This window comes from Taurulus bubalis, assembly GCF_910589615.1.
Source record: "Taurulus bubalis genome assembly, chromosome: 5".
Classification (NCBI taxonomy): domain Eukaryota; kingdom Metazoa; phylum Chordata; class Actinopteri; order Perciformes; family Cottidae; genus Taurulus; species Taurulus bubalis.
Window position 1 is genome coordinate 23905270 of NC_136593.1, and position 16108 is coordinate 23921377.

At 43.3% G+C, this 16108-nt stretch overlaps 1 pseudogene across 1 annotated transcript; it reads left to right on the forward strand.

The window, feature by feature from the left end:
• The first annotated feature begins 13287 nt into the window (after window positions 1–13287).
• On the forward strand, window positions 13288–14807 carry LOC306736828 (transcription factor 15-like; annotated as a pseudogene). The gene is made up of 2 exons: window positions 13288–13847; window positions 14742–14807. The product of its transcript is annotated as a transcription factor 15-like (transcript).
• Window positions 14808–16108: the final 1301 nt, after the last annotated feature.

Consider the following 16108-nt stretch of genomic DNA (forward strand, 5'->3'; position numbering starts at 1 on the left):
TCGGGACGTATTCATCTTTTTCATTTCTATTTATACGCTTTTTAATAGTTCATACAAACAAAGTCAGAGAAAAGCTTCTTCTCAAGCTTTTACATGCATGCATCATAATCCTGCCTTTTGATATAAGCAATAACCTCACTTGAAATTATTCAGGAATTATGTATGAAATTCATAAAGATTCTCAGTGTTGTTCACAAGTATAGAATATTTTATATTGTTTTTTATTAATTGAAATTGCAATAATTTACTTGCCAGTATTATTTTATATGCCAACGAGCTCTTAATTTACCTCAAACATATCTTATGCGTTAAGAAAAAGTATTTGTGTATTTATTAATTTATTTAACTATTTATTTGCCAATTCTGAAGAATATTTATTTATTATTGGTTGATGTATTTGTGAATTTAACATGGATTTATGAGAAGCCATGTATTGGATTTGTTGAAAACAAAAGCCAAAATATATTCTGACACTATATTGCTCTGTCTGATCAATTTGGTGATGACAATAAAACTGATGAAAATTAATAATTACAAAAACTCTCTCTCTCTCATGCCTGAATACATGCACATATTTATAGTTGAACACATCAAATATGAAATATTATAATTTTTTTTACAATGGCAGTTATTTCATATAAAAAAATCCATTAGTTTGATCATGGGGAAAAATGAAATATTCATGAAGTAGTTCACCTTCCAGTAGGTACGAAAATGATCTCGACATATTGCATGCGCTGTTGACATTATAGCAAACTAAGCTAATAAAAATGGAGACGGACACTAGCAGGCAAATGATAAATGGACTACACCGCATAGTGCTTTTCTATCTCACTGGCCGAAGCGTCTCATTCACCCATTCACACACACTGATGGCAATGGAGTCGCCATGCAAGACCGGACGTGTTGGGACTTGCCCAAGAACACTTTGACACGTGGACAGGAGGGGCCAGGGATTGAACCACCAATACTTGTGATTAGTGGATGACCCACCATATCAAGCCAAAGCCAAAGCCACCATGAAGCCATGATTGTCGGAAAATCGGAGAGGCGGTGTGTGGAAGCAGTTTGGGTTCTAAAGTGTAGACGGCAAAATGACCAATAAAGATAAGAGTGTCTGAGGACTCAGCTGCTAGCTTCAGCCCAAGTGAGGCAGCTGGGACACCAGAAACCAGTGGAGCAACTTTTACTGTCGAACCTCGTCTGACTGCCCACTCAGGACCATATACTTTAAACAAGAAGTGGACCTAGTCACCGTGACGTCACCCATTGGTTTGTGGACTGCCGTTACGAAGCCTTGAATTTGGGATTTTGGCCGTTGCCATCTTGTTTTTTTTTGGGATCCAGAAGTGAAGCTAACGTTAGCGCTAGCTTGGTTAGTAATTCACAAAAACGTGACATGACATGGACGTTTTGGTGAGCAGAAAATGCCGACTCATAGAGTGTCTTTTAGTGCAAAAAACAAAGCTAAGAAGCCAGGTATGGTGAGAGCAGACAGAGATGCTAGTTAGTGATCACGTATAAATGAGATAATACTGGAATTTTACTCACCGAACAAACTGGAGCAGACTTCTTGGAGGGTCTGTTACAAATAACTGCATGCAAGCAATATTATTTGTAAGACATTTGCATGAAAGGTTCTTCACAAAGCACGAACGCCACAAACACGACCGAGAGGTTATGTTCATTGACTCAAATTTGCTGAGGTGACCAGGCGGCAACCTCCTTTTCAGCGATATTGTATTGATGAACATTGTTTTTTCAGTCCACTAGATGGTGCTGTGTTGTTTTCTGGTGAGGTCAGCAGAGGAAGGAAGTTGGTTGGAACAAAAATGGAGACATCGGAGAAAGAAATTAGAAATGCGTCGTCTGTGTTTAAATCAAACGTCTGGACTTATTTTGGATTTTTTAACAAGGAAGGGAAGAAAGACACGGATATGACACATGCGATTTGCAAGCAGTGTTGTATAAAAATAAAATACTATGGGAATACTACGAACATGAGGGCTCATCTCACACGCCACCATCCAGAGAAAACGTTAACCAATGACAACCAAGCCTATGCTAAATCAGCTCCACCAAAAAATCAACCAACACTGGACACACTTAGCTTGACAAAGCTGCCTTCCAATTCTGAGCGAGCTAAGAAAATAACACAATCTATCACCTACTTCATGTGCAAAGACCTGCGTCCATACAACGTTGTGGAAAACAAAGACTTTTGTTAAATGCTCAAGACACTGGAACCCAGGTATTGACTCCGCCGTAATACAAACAGTTCAGTTTGTCAGGTGTATGCAACATTTATGACAGTGTTGGTCAGTTTGTCTGCTTGACAGTCCCATTTTGCTGCAATAAAAATGATTCAAGTGAGATGAACAGACTGAAAACTTTATCTTATTAGATCAAATGTTTACAACGTTTTCCTTTGGGGACAATTTTCAGTTGATAAAAGGTAATAAATCGCAATATATCGCAATACTCAGTATATCGCAGGATCACGATAATATCGTATCGTGACTTAAGTATCGTGGGACCGCTGGTGATTCCCACCCCTACTATCACTGCCAGAGACGTACACAGCGTCTCTACGTCACTCCTCCGCATTCCAAATATGGCAACTTCTGTTTACCGTTTGCGTTAGCAAAGAAAATAACAATATCTTAGTTCACTGCAACAGAGCTGCAATGAATCAGACGGACAGCCTGTTGGGCTTATATAGTATGAATTTTGAATTCAAACAAATCATTACTGATCCAATATTACCTTTTCTACCCATGTTCAAATGATAGCTAGACTTCATTCTGACATTCTGAGCCTAGCGCCCAGGAAGAGTGAACCAGTACAAACTCTTGAATAGGCCTTATTTAAATGATTAGGTCCTAAAAGACTGCTGAATTGCTGAATACAGAGTTATTTTCCAGAGTTATTAAATGTTGCTTGCTCGATTGGATCATGGTTGCAGAAGATTTCCTGAAGATCCAGGTGACTTCATTTTAATTTAATATTCGGAAGGCAACGCAGTATGCAGTTCTCTTTATACATCCATGGTCCCGCTCAGAGGCTATCCTCCAAAGTCTTCATTTCTAGAGCTAATATGTCCTAATGACCCACATATATATATATATATATATATATATATATATATATATATATATATATATATATATATATATATATATATATCATATTTCAAAGAGCCAATAAATGCAGCCGACCTTCGCCAATTGTGATTGATTATTTAATGGTGTGTTCAGGCTAATCTCATCAGCTAGATAATGGGACCACAATCTGTTTACCGGGTATTTTTCATCTAGCTGATCATCAATCACAAGCAAATAAATCACATGAAGTAGACCAATGAAAAAAAACCTGCAGCATTTAAATAATGCAGATGTTATGCAGAACATTACACAGTTACTAGTAACCTGCTCCACTGCTATGTGTGCTTTACAACTCATGCTGTCAACTCAGCATTTTGTGGCACTTTGTTGACTGTCTGGCAACATCTGCAGTGCTCCCCCTGACCAGCAGAGGGAGCAGCCATACAAACACACCATAGGCCAAATCTGACCTCCTGGTGCAGGATCAGTCAGGACTACACATTATTGTGTTAGTCAAAAAGAGCCACATTGAAAAGCTGAAGCTCCCTAGCAGGGTGCCTGCATGTCCCCCTCCTGCCCTGCCATGTTAGGAGATTCCTCACGAGCAGGTCCTGTCCCTCCACAGCACAGCGCTGCAGCCTGACCACAGGATGTGCTCTGGGTCAGGTGTCATGAGAACCGGGACCACTAGTCCAGACCAGACAGGGCTCAGCCCTCGGTAGCCCCCAGCCACTAATCCCTCATGGGAATGCAAGTATGTGTCTCAATAGACCACGGACTGGAGATAGCTATTTTCAGGCAAAATGGCCACCAGTTAAAACACATATCCATGTCAGTACATATGTATACATGTGCCTTCTCTCTCTCACATACACACACACACACACACACACACACACACACACACACACACACACACACACACACACACACACACACACACACACACACACACACACACACACACTTTAGAGGAGAGCAGGTTCAATGTAGCCTGATGGGAAAATTCAAATATACCTTGAGATCTACTCTCTCCCATGTGTGTAAAACTGTAGTGGTGGTCCAGAGAGTTTCATTAATATCCAACATCCTCAAAACTGCACCAATCGTTATGTCGAAATGAAAAATTTATAAAATGACCATGCGTAATGTGAAAGGGGGTCGCTCATATTTGACTAACGCACATAGAAACCAGTTAGTGTCTTTCATTGTTTGGTTTTACGGCTGTGACTTATAACTGTTGGGTTCAGTCTCACTCTCCTTAACCTCATTTCCACCAGTGAAGGACAACTTCTTTTTAAAAGGTCTCAAATACGTATCACTCACTTAAAAGTAATAAAATCACTAATGAATCCAAATCACTATTAGTTTCTGATCAGCAAAAGTAATGAGTTACATTACTGATTATATTTCTCTGCGTTACTCAGCTTAGCTTAGCTTAGCTTATGCTTTTACCCACACGTTGCATCTCCGGTATCTAACACTGGTGGAGCTAGAAAATGAGAAAATGAGAAAAATGGCTGCCAGTCGACAGTTTGGAGGTGTTGATTGACCATCAACAAAGCTTAGCCCCTCAATCTCAGAGAAGCCGTGGATTCACACTTCCAAATGAAACAGAACGAAAACTAGGTGATTCCTGAATGTTGGCTTGGCAGTGGCTAACATTAGCAAAGCAGCAAGCAAGGCCACAGATATGAAAACATACGTTTGGACATACTGGAAGACTAATATGGTAGTGTAGACCAATCCCGTTTGAGCGAGGCTTTACTTGCATGCAGGTAAACCGTCGGTGTGGAGAGTGAAGGTAGCGGAACGCATTGGCTGAAACCTGAAATCGGAACCCACCGGCTATCGTCTGATGATGAGTTAGTGTTTCGTTAGCTTGGCTAATTGCCTACGTCGAAGGTCGAAGGGTCAGCTTTTAACTCCAACTACATTCCCACGTCTCAAGTTGCTAATCGGGCGGTAAACAATGAGGAAGAGGAAGTCTTGGCAGATATCCACTGGCTACACTGGAAAATATTAGCCGTTGCCCCCACAGGCTAAATGGATGTCAGAGCCGGTGGGTTCTGAGAAATATTCCCAGAAGCTAGCTGCATGTCCATATGTCCATGTCCATAACTCGGATCAACCGTCTCATCAAACTAAAACAGACAGCAGTTCGTTACTGAGATGAATAACACTGCATTACCAAATTTCAATTCATAATTCCATACATTACTCTTCACTGAAAAATACAATCTAATTACTGTAACATGTCACTTAATTAATGGCCAACACTGGTTTCTGGTTGCAGCACGCAGTAGTCTTCAGTGAAAAAGCTCCACTGTACTCTACCCTCTCAGCAGCATACAGCAGGCCTCAACAGTGATGCTTTTATCCCACCAAATTCAGTACTTATATGCAGTGTTTTTTAAACACAGGAAAACCTAAATGTTAAATGTTACGGTGGTTACTCCTCTTTTATATTTGCTACTTATTCAATCTCTCTTTCAAACTCTTTTATTTTGTTTCTGTCCGAGTCAATCATTTGTATGGAGTCTCGTGGCTTTGAGGAGCACATACTGAATAATGGCAGTTACTTTTCACATCTGACATGATGAATTAGAGGTTTAATTAAATCAAATCAGAGTCAGTGATGGTTGGAACAGTGGAAAGACTGTCGATGTGTCGATGTGGAATTTGAAAGAAGTGTGTTTTCTTGATGATCGTTGAGATCAAATTACTTTTTGTCTGACTGGAGTGTGGTGGCTGCATGTGTTGCACGTCAATACATTACAATAGTTGTTCAGGTCCCTGTTAATGTTCTTTATCATACATTTAGTTCCACGTGCGTCACATAGCAGAAAAGGGCCGAGAATTAGCGCGTACACCCGGGTGTCATGTTTCTATCACTGCCGATCGTAGCTGGAGCCAATAAATACCTGTGAGTCATTTGTCCCGGGAATGAATGCTGATTGCGACTTGACAAAAGCCAGATGTAAGCGGGTGTTAGTGGGGCTTATGTCCAGTGGGAAAGGGGCTTTAGAGGCTAGCTAGTGAACAAAGTGAAGCACAGAGCAGCTAAAGAGAGATATTTCCCTCAGGAGTTGGTAGAGGGGGAAAAACAGCTAAAAGATGAGTGAATATCAGACCGGCTGTTTGCCACACAGTAATTGTAACAGTTTTGCATGTCTACATTTGTCAGTGTTGTGTTTACACCTGTTTCTGCTGTTCACAAGAGGCCAGAATGAAAAATGTAATCTATTAATGCAGCGTTACTGTAAAAAGATATACATCTGAACCAATTAGTCAATTACATCCATAACTATGGATCAGTTAATCATTTAACGGTCCCATATTGTACAAAGTCAGATGTTTGTGTCTTTTTTCAATTATAAAACAGGTCTAGGTGCTAGATAAATACTGTGCCATTAAACGGGCTGTCAGGACTTCTGTAAGGTTGTGATGTCACAACTGTACAGTCACCGGTAGAAGTGCCGCTAAACTCAGTACAGTTGACACAACCAGTGAGTCCATTGATGCTGTGAAGACTGCGACAGCACAGATGCAGAAGATCGGTAAATGCTGACCAATCAGAGCAGACTGGGCTTTTTCGTGAGGGGGTCTTAAAGAGACAGGCGCTTAAATGGAGCCTTAAATGTATACACACAGTATGAGGAAAATGTTTTTTGAACATTAAAGCATGTAATCATGTTCTATTAGAAACCCAAAACACAAGTATGAACATGGAAATTAGCACAATATGTCATGGACCAAACATAAATGTTGAGCCTTCACTATCTCAGCTTCTCAAATGTGAAGATGTACTGCTTCTTTATGTTGTTGTAAATTGAGAATAAAAATAATAGTTATTTGCAGCCCTACAATAAACACTTTCCTTAGTCGAACAAAATGACAAAAAGAAAGAAAAGGCTTTGACCCCTTCATGCCCTGTGGCCTGACACTGAGAAGGATATAGTCATAAAAACAAGCAATCATGCTCTACTGTACATGTCGGCAACCATAAAACCTCCGCCACAGACAAAGGAGCAGAGCCTCGCTGCAGGTCAACGCTGCTTGCCAATCAACACGGAGGATATGAGCGCTGTGTCCAGAGCCCGGAGAATGACCTCAAGGCCAAAACGGATGAGACTTTTTATAGCTCCCTTTATCGGACCTAAAGACATGTCTGTTGCATCATGTCAGACAAGCTTTTACAGCCAACTTGTAGATTTCTCTGGTGCGATAAACTGTGTTGACCCGCAGAGGCCTTGGCTCGGGGGTCCCAGGTGACTCTGGAGGAAGGCCACAGACGTGGACGGAGGAACTTGAAGCCCAGCTTGCTAGACATTAAAGGCAGCGGTGGGCTCCTCCAAAAGAATCATCGCGTGTGAGTCGACGTCCTGTATTGCAGGGGTTGACTTGATGGTCTGCCTGTTTGGGGGCCTTCGGGGGTCCCGTGGGAGATGATGACACACCGGTTCATTAGCCCCCAGGATCAAGAAACACCTGCTTCTTTTAGATATCGGTCCCATAAAGAGGTGTTTATTTTAGCTCTGGTGTTACCTTTAGTCGCATAAAGTATAAAGACATTCACCCGTAAAACTTTTCCCCATTTGGAGCCGGGGACATATCCTGAACAGTGATGTCATCTAATATGAAAAGACAACTTGGCATCTTCAAATGAAGGATTTGTAAAGTCTTTAAAGCGAGAAGTGAGACGAGCGGCGGATGTGGCTTGAGGCCATTTGTTGAACTTTTAATGAAACGCCGCCCCACCTGTCTCGGTCGCTCAGACTGTCAGAGCCGTGAAAGACGATCAGCGTCGTCTTCATGGGGGTGAAGGCGCGGGGGAGGATGGGCAGATGAGGGCTGAGTGTTATCTTGAGGTCACATTGAGGGTTGAATGAAAGATGATACTGGTGCTACTGTTCTGGGGGTTACAGTAGCTTTGCACTGCATGAGAAGCAGCAACTAATTTACCCCAGGGAGGCGACTGGACTGATGCATTCATTATCTGGGTTATCTGAGGGTCCGAGTAGCTACAACCGAGGACACTGGAGAAGACAGCTAAAATAATAAATAAAAAGTCCAAGGTTCCCCCTGTAAAAGTATGGTTTAGGGAATAAATCAAGTGAGAAGTAGAGTCATTTTCTCATAGACTTCCATTCAAATCAGACTTATTTTGGCAACCGCAGGAGTCAGTAGAGAGAATGCATTTTTAAGATACTTCCACATCGGCTTCACTTGGCTGCAAAGATGTCTGCCTTCATGTACATGAAACTGCTCACACAGCAAGGTCTGTGGATTATCTTCAGGAACCGGGTCATGACTTCTGGACTTTTGATTCTCAGTACTCCAGAACACTTCAGGGTTTTGTTGTCCAATTCAATGGAATATTTACAGTCTTTCCACTTCTCTCAATATAACTTTTAAGATAACAAAATTATGCATTAACTAAAGTTTATGACAAAAAGTTGATTTCACTAAATTCCAGTATTTTGTTTTACAGGGCAGTTAGCCCGTTTTTCTATGAATACATGTTTTGTCACTCTTTGACATCAGCTCATGACAGAAGGGCATTTCTATTTCTGCTTTCAGTGTCTGTCCGTCCGTAGCGAGGGGCAACCTCCGGTTCTAAAAAGGGAGGCCAATGCTTTAAACTTGATTTTCTCTCTAATCTCCTCTGGTCTATGATAAAAATAAAATGACTCTACTTCTCACTTGATTTATTAGTTTATGTCTCAATCTCTAGTTTTCAGTCTTCTTCAACACAGCATGATGTTCATTTAGTAAATGATGGTCCATTGAGAGGGAGATAGATCATAAAGCAGGGGACGCTTAAGGGCGGGCTAATGGGATTGACAGGTCACTAAAACAGCATTAGTCAGCATTCGGTTGTCCTAAAAGACCCTCGTTAGCTCTTCTCTTTTTCCGGTAAGTACAAACAAGCCTGTGTTTCACTTGTCAAAATTAGCTTCCCAATTAATATCACAGTTAACGTGAATTATGGCTGCACCTTGCTAAACCAAGCTAGTTAACCAAGCTAGTGTTAGCTGCTGTTGGTACCTTAGCCTCGCTTAGTTGAAGACAGCAGGTCAAGCAAAATGCAGGGAAATTCTGTGCAAAGTTGCGACAATGGAGGACTATGCAACTGTTGTTTTGGAGATATTCAAAATATACAGTATATACAGTAGTTATTTTTAAAGATGCAGTAGATGCTGTTGTACATTAAACTCTAGTCTAAATTATTCAAAGCACACACACACACACACACACACACACACACACACACACACAAAACTCATAAATGGCCCTTGCAGCAGGCTGCAGCTGGCCGTTGGTATGAGGCTCTTTTCTTCTCAGTGCAGCTGTTTCCGATGAGTCAAGTTATCTGACTTTCCTAGTAGACGGTTAACATCGACCGGCCATACGCTCATCGTCTCGTCACTCCATACTGGGCAGTGGGGATATTGCAGAGGGGAGTATACTGTCTGGCATCTGCATCATTTTAGGGATCTGTTTTTTTTTATTTTAGATGTAGTATAGACAAAAGAAAATTCCCTTTGGCCATTTGTATTGGTCTTTTATTAAAAGTAAGATATCAGCGAGTCAGTGATATGATGGCTGACACGGTGTAACACTGCCAAAAGATGTTTTATTTTTCAAAGGACCAGTGTGTAGGATTTGGTGGCATCTAGTGGTGAGGTTGCAGGTTGCAACCTAGTGAACACCTGTCAGCTCTGTGCTAGCGTGAGTCGTCGGGTGCAAACCCGTGGTGACACCTTGCTCAGAGGCCATCCTTACCATAGCAACACTACTGTAGCAGACAGTCACTGCATGAGTCACCTTTCACATTATACATTATAACGTATGCCATTGTCAATATACAAAATTATGAAATTCAAAGTCATCCAAACCTGTCTGAACAATTTGCTGACATGACAATAGCAATCATTAGCAAATTTCAGGAATTAGGAATTTAGAAAAGATAATCCTATGTTATTTAAACATAGGAATCAAGCTAATACAGAATTTAGGATTCTTGGGACAGCATAGACCCTGTCCTAAATTGTAATTGACTGTTGCAAGGTCTCTAACAATGACGATGAAGATGGGGAATACAATGGGAATATAAGGATTAAAAGGCTACTCAAACCTTGTGATAAACGCTTACAATTTCCCGGATGTATTAATGTGTATGTATCGTCCGCCGAGGCAATCCATTAAAAATTTGCTCAAAGCTCAAATTGAACGCCTGTCTCTTATTTGTCCATGATAGCAGGCGAGCTAGTCTGGCTTGTCCCTCTCGAGTAGCCCGGTGACTTCTAATCAAAGACACAGGCATGACGGGACATGCATTACAGTTGTACAGTTACAGTTGTCTTACAATGTCTTATAAGATAGGGGGTCTACATTGCTTCTGTAATGGGAAGATGTTTTTTTTTATCTTCGAAACTTGAGTTAAGAAAGGACAAACGGTGAGCCTGTTTTTCTATAATGAGGCCCCTTGTAACCACGACTATGGCTTGAGGAGCCTTTCGTGTCGCGTCTAATTGCTATTTCAGAAGACTTCAGAATATCCCTTATATCAGAAAGATTATGACTAACAGCACTCCATATTATTTGCTGGCAGCGTCATCCCATGCTGTTGTCATCAGCTTCCAAAAAGCATTCAGTGAGACTTCATCGTAAGAAGTTCTCATTGAGCACCGTTCTCACATCTTCCCTGACACACACTTCATTAGGACTTTAATCACCTCACCAGGCATTTAATGGCATTCCTTTGAGTCGATGCTGGAGAGGGGGGGGGGGGGTTAAAGTATTTACGGTTCCAAACTGTGAAGCGTGGTGGTGTTGGGGGTAGAGAGAGTGCAGCGGGGTCGTGTTGCTGGCTGGCCTGCGCGTGGTAAAACACCATGGTGTCCCTGCTTTATGAGTGGAACCAGGTTCCACCCGGGTCGCCGTTGTTGGTGCAGCTGAGCCGGTAGGGGCCGGTGGGGGGAGGGGGACTGGGTTTGATGTGTCGAGGGGTCGCGTTTGTAAAAACAGACCCGTCGATGACACTCTCTCCCTTCTCTCCCCTCTACCAGCGGTCGCCCCTCCTCCCGACCCCTGCACCAGCGCCGGTCAATCTGGAAGCCATTTGCTGGGTTTTCCACAGAGAAAGTTCAGGCTTGATCACCTCCAGCATCTGCTGAGTGTTTATTTACACACAGCAGTTAACCCATTAGACAAACTGATTCAGGGCAACTGTAGAGCCACCGCTCACTCGGGCCCTCTGAGGACAAGGAGCCTGCACCGGGGGCCGACTGTGTTTCTAGAAATCATCTGGAGGGAACACTTGAACTGCTGTACATTTCAACATGTGCTTTTCTTGACGATGCTGTGCTTGTAGTTTGAAATAAACTTTTTTTTTCTCAACCTAATCATTTGCTAAATGACCTTATTTTAAATGTTTTTTGGATATTCACAGCTTGACATCCGTCCAACTGTCGCCTGAAAAAGAAAGCAGAAAAGGTGGAGAGACTCTGGTCGAACTGAAGCAGATTTTGAATGGAATTTCCGTGAGGAATTTGAGAGGACATTCTGACCCGCATGAAATGTCTGCAAGGTGCAAGAAGCCACAAAAGCCTCATGCCATATGCCAGTTTATTAGGAGCGCCTCCCTAAATCTATAGGGGCTGGGCGAACGTTATCAGCAGAGAGGAACGGTGTCAAGGAAGGGAGAGTGTTTTGTATACTTTCTATTTGCTGAAAGGAGAGTAGCCAGATTTTTTAGGGACTTGTTAGAAAAAGTTGTGTTTTGCTTCGAAGCGAAAAAAAAAGAGCATAATCCTGTTTTTCAGGGCTGAACCAGAGCTTCATTTTCTACAACCTATAGTCAACTAGTAAGTAATAAGGCCAATTTGTTGTGGCTGCGCGAGCTACGTGTAGCGTAGTGATCAGCTTCGCATGTGTGGAACGTCTTCCAAGAGGACAGTAAAAAAAGAACCAGACTACTACGTCCGTGGTGTCAGCACCCGTCCATGTAAGCATCCAATTTTTGGGGTGTATAACTGAGGCTTTAATCACTCAGAGCAGACCCTAGTAGACCCTATAGTGAACCCGAGCAGGCCCTATGAACACTAACGGACCCTAGTGAATCCTAGCGGACCCTTTGGGGATGCAGAAAGAGCAACTTCGCTGTTAGCCTCGGTTATACTTTCGCAAGGACTGTCGGATGCGAGCGTAGAACCGTGACGTGGAAACCCCAGGATCTTGTAGACTCTATTCTCCTCGTGGCAAACCGACATACTCAGGAATCCTCAGAGATCTCCATTGGCGTGAAAATCTGCCGCACTGAAGCCTCCCGCCAAGGAACCTGTCTGATTGTGATGTCACTTTTTGACATACACTCGCGACCCTCATGAATGCATCAAGCAAAAAAAAAAAAAAGCCTGCATTAAAAGCAAATGTTACAGACAGGACCCACTATTATTTTGGGATATATGTCTCTCATTCGAGGGGCGGGTCTTTCAACAAGGTGGTCGAGAGATGCCCCAAACTGTTAGTGATGTCACAGACAAAACTCATATTTTGAAATGAAGTAAATGACGTCTGTAAAGTTGTTTGAGTTTAACTTAGTGTTTTTGTTTAAAGCCCTGGATCTTACTAACCTAACTGCAGCAGCTTCACGGTAACCGCACGACCTTCCCGTGACACCAGGCCGCAGCAGTGGAGAACAAAGTACTGAAGCAAAGTCCACGGTTCTAGTGAAGCACAGAGGGCTACTTTAGTTCATGTTCTTAGTTATGCTGCATCGTCTTCAACCCCCTCAGTGAACCGCTGTGCTGCTCTGTGATGAAGCATCTGCATCTCAAGGTCACCAAACTACCACTCCAAAGTCATCCCGTCCCTGAAGTGACAGTTTCTCCCCAAGAAACGTCCACACTCCTCTAAACCTGAGGCTCATCGGGCAGGAGGCGCGTCCATAACCCGATGCCTGCGACTTTTAGGACCAAAACATTTGGGAGGAAATGTGTGAGCCCCCTGCATGTGCCCCACCCACCCTCTCCTCCAGCTGAGGCTCCTGTAGCCGCTATAAGAGCGCGCCTCACGCGCGCCCCACCACACTGGACCGTCCACCCTGCGGGGGAAGTGTCACAACAAACTGGGTTTGACTTGTTGCAGCGACTTTCCACGCGCCGCTCTCGCCTGCATGCAGCTGTTTTCGGACTTGAACACACGGGATCGGCTCCCCTCCCCTCCCTCCCGGGGAACACTTGCCTCCACATGATGGCTTTCACTATGCTGCGGCCGGTCTCGACGCACTCCTTCTCTTACCCCGCTGACCTGACCTCGATGTCGGACGACGAGGAGGGGAACCGCAGCGAGAGCGATGGCAGCACCGACCAGGGCTACGGCTGCTGCGGGATTCCCGAGGACGGCTACGGGCTGCGGGAGTCGGGCGGCGCGGTGCCGCAGCGGAACGCGGCGAACGCCCGCGAGAGGCACCGGACCCAGAACGTCAACACGGCCTTCACGGCGCTGCGCACGCTCATCCCCACGGAGCCGGTGGACCGCAAGCTCTCCAAGATCGAGACGCTGCGCCTGGCGAGCAGCTACATCGCGCACCTGGCCAACGTGCTGGTGGTCGGGGACGGGAGGCAGGACGGCCAGCCGTGCCTGAGCGCGGGCTACAAGGACGGGAAGGCGGGCGGGGGAGCCAAGAAGCCCCGCAACATCTGCACGTTCTGCCTCAGCAACCAGCGGAGAGGGGTGAGATATTCATTCAGGGAAAGTCTCACACAGTGTCTTCTTTTCCTCAAACTCTCTCTCTCTCTCTCTCTCTCTCTCTCTCTCTCTCTCTCTCTCTCTCTCTCTCTCTCTCTCTTTCTATACAGTATACATGCAAAGCTATTTACAATTTACTTTCAACTTGTATAAATAGTCAGTCCACTATTTATCATCGTTCCATACATACTTGCTGGTTCATTTGTGTGCCGAACGTCCAATAAAATCATAATTTTTCTGAAAAGATAATAATTGATGGATAACAGTGGATGGACGAGAGACCACAAAAGTTGCACATTCATAAATGGTCATGAAGAAAGATGGGCAACTCAACGCAAAAAAAGTCTGAATAAAAATGAATATTGTTTTTAAGAATGGGACCCACCATTAATTCTGGTGGGACATCTTGTACTGTCAGAATGAATGAATGAATGTAGGGATGAGAGCTGTGTGGAACAAGTGTTTTTTTTCATTGGAAAAAAAACACTTGTTCTCCTCTATGCTGAGTTTGAGTAAATGTACATCTCCGCTTGTTGGACTTTTTCAGAAAGTTGTTTGAGTGGGATGAGCCTGTTCCACTTTGGAGGCTGGAATAAACTACATGCATCTCAGTAAAACATGGACAAGGGTCCATCTTGGCGTTAAACCCTATTTATTGTGTATTTATTGTGTATTTATTGTGTATTTATTTGTGCCATATCATTTAGTGCATGGAGATACTACTGTGATTAATCCACTTTCGACAGGTGATTGCACTGGACAAATGAATGTGCTCTTAGGAAAGTACATCAAAACAACTGAACTTAGAAGTTGTATTTTGGTCAGAAAATATATTTCCTATCGGCACACAGTAACATTAACCTCCCTCTCTGTCCGCAGGTGAAAGACAGGCGAGACTGCATGAAAACGCACGGGAGCGGCGCGAGACAAATCAGTCGGCGGTGAAACTGTCTGCGAGGAGGATTGAACCGACTCTTCGGAGCAGACTTTGGGGAAACCTCCACGACCGCTCGTTCCTAGTCTGACAGCAGCTCAGTCTTTGAGGACGACTCTGACTTTGTGGTTTGACTCATTGCTCACTTTGCCCTGTATGAGATGAGAGGATTGGCACCAAAACCATCACCAGCAGACACACTCACACCTCCCAGCACTAACTAAAGTCAGAGGGCAATATTGCTAAAGGGAGAAAATGAATGCTGCTACATGGACCTTCTATTCCTTTGACTGACAAACATGTTCAGGGGATTGGTAAAATAGTCATCCAGTGGAATTCTACACAATGTCTTTCAGGAGCAGAATATTTATTGAGTCTTCAAGCACAATATGTTCTTACTAGAACAGGAAGTGACACACGTCTAACTGTTTTTTACATTGTTAATTTGTACAGTTTGAAATCTGCAGACCACAGAATATACAACATTACCCACTCTGTATTACTAAAAGGTGTATTATCACCAAGCAGCATGATGATGCTAATTCCATATTATTACTTAAAGGCATAATCCAAATGTAAATAAAAGGATATCTTTGACACTCAAATTCAAAACAAAGATTTTAATGCAGCTATCTTTGCTTTAGATGAGCTTAAAGTTCTTCAATAAATGAACTGATGGCCCCGCTGGCCTTCACCTACAAAAAGGAAGAGACTCAAAATGACCACAAAGGAAAAACAAAAAGACTACAAAGAGACCAAAACAACTACAAGCTGATGCAAAGGCACTACAAAAACAACCACAGAAAAAAAGACCAAAAAACAACAACAAAAAGAGGCTAAACAGCTCTAACGTCTGTGTGTCTTGCTCACATGTGATGGTCGGGCCTATTGCACGCCTGTGCCTAGGACCCGTTGTCTCATAATCCGCCTATTATACAATAGGTCAAACTCTTTAGACACATGTGAAATGACCAAAGCCTTAGCAGGACTACTGGACAGATGGTCCCGTCAGAGACATGGAGAGGCTCTTGGTGCCTATCCTCTTACACGGGCGACTGTATTGGGTATAAGATACTGATGAGACTAACTCCCATGAAAGTTTGCATCGTTCTTTGGGATCAAACTAAGAGGATTTCAGGAAGCTCGGCTCACAAACAGACTTGCAGAGGGCAGACCGCTGCGTTCCCCTAAGAAAGGGTTGTGAAGTTGCGTGCAACTTGTGGGACACTACTTTGTTTGCTTTTTTCCATTACATGTTGTAATCTACTTTGAAATAAAATTTATTTTTACATAGACGTGGCTCACTTGTTTG